Consider the following 2000-nt stretch of genomic DNA (forward strand, 5'->3'; position numbering starts at 1 on the left):
TGCTGTGGGCACTGAACCACAGGCAGGTTTTCATTCCTGTTATTTCTGAAGCAACGAGAAAATCCTTCCTGTGTCTCAGAACAATGCTGCAGATCTTCTGAGATTAGTTCAAGAGGACAACTCTGGCCATTTCGGATTTCCACTCTTAGGAAGCGCAACTACAGGGATCAAGAGACCACTTTCTCTCTCCACATCCCCCCTCCCCATTTATTTTGGGAAACCACCATCTAGTTCTATCTTTATTGGAACTTTTGACCTGTGGGATATTTTATGTTTCCTAGGTGAATGGAAAAATGAGAACAAATGCATATATACTTCCATACATAAAGACATCATTAGTAGTAATTGGTTTGGATTGAACCGTAATTTCTTTGACTAGGAGCAAATAACCAACTGTCTCAACCAAGTGACACCCAAATCTGCTCTAGCAGAAGCCAGCCAGGGAAGCCTACATAGGTAGAGTTTTAAAATAGGGTTTATTTTCTTTGTTCCTTCCCAAGGAGAGTGATTTGAAGAAGGAAGGGTTGGGCAACAGAGCCCAGGTCTTTTTCATTTGAAATACTTTGTGGATGCTATTTTACATAAAATTTCTGTTTCTCGGGATTCTTTAAAACAAAAACTGGTGGCAGTAGAGTGAGGTATTGTTTATTTTTGCCTTCAGAAGCCTTGAGCAGAGTGAAGAAAGGATCAGCAACCACAGATTCTACCCCTTTGTCTGTAGCTTTATTGTTTATTTTAGAGACTGTGGACCAAGCTAGTCCATAGATTTTCCAGTACTTTCTTCCCTCTCATGTGCATACACAATGTTCTGTTTCTGTGTCCATATTATTTTATTGTTTTATACACATAAGATCCATCACATCATGTCCCAGTTATCTGTTTACACAGAAGAGCCTAACTAACTGCTTCATGTAGCATGGAATTTATAAATGAGAGAATTCTCCATCCTTAATTACAGTATACAAAATAATGACAGCAAAAAACATTTTTTATTCAGGGTTCAAGTCTAATAATTGGCAACTGTCCATTCAAATTTGACTATAAAAAGATGTTACATAATTCACTATTAATATATATCTATGACTTTAAGGGCATTTCTGTCCATTTTGCAAAGTGAATCATATAATTTGGAATTGCCTCATAATAGAGACTTGAAATTTATTAAAGAATCTCTATCACAAATAACACTAATTTTACCTGAAGAATACTAAAGTAGTGGAAAAACCTGAATCCAAATCTCAATTCTTCTATTTTGTAGCTCTGTAAATGTGGGTGAGCTTTTGAGGCTTTGTTTTCTCAGCTTTAGAAGGAACCACCCATAGGATTAAGATAGGGACTACATGAAAGTTTACAGAAAGTGCTTAAAAACATAAAGCATTATGTACATATTTGTTTTTAGAGTAGTTGAATAGGCATGGGTCTTTGGCATCATGCTTTGCAAAAAGTATCTAGTTCTTTTATCTTCTATGATATGCACATAAAAGTTAATCTTTCAGGAGACTACACCTCCGAAAAATAATTATTTCTTTACTCAAATAGATACAGTATTCAGAAATAGTTAAGGGAATGTCAACTTTATTAAAACTATTCAGTAATGTTATAATTCAATGATTTAAATATTTTATCTGTAATTCGCTACTCAATTTCACATCCAGGTAGATATTTAGAAAAATGGAAGATGCTTCTGTTTCGTTTTGTTTGTTGGTTTGTTCTTGATTTTTTAAAAAGTAGTTTACTCTTTTTAAATAGTACAAATCTGGTTAATTGATTCACAAAATAGTTTTCTTTTTAAAATAATTGTAGTAGGAGGGGGGGAAAGAAGGCAGAGGAGTAGGTGACCCTATTTCAACTGGTCCCTGGAATTGAGCTGGATATCTACCAGACCACTCTCAGCACCCACGAAACCAGCCTGAAATGTAAGAAGATCTGGATCTCTACAAGCAGAATGTTCGCAGGCAGTTGGTTTTGAGGTATGAAGCGGGGAGCCGTGATTCCACGGG

This window comes from Leptonychotes weddellii, chromosome 4 (assembly GCF_054177405.1).
Source record: "Leptonychotes weddellii isolate Sample4059 chromosome 4, ASM5417740v2, whole genome shotgun sequence".
NCBI lineage: Eukaryota > Metazoa > Chordata > Mammalia > Carnivora > Phocidae > Leptonychotes > Leptonychotes weddellii.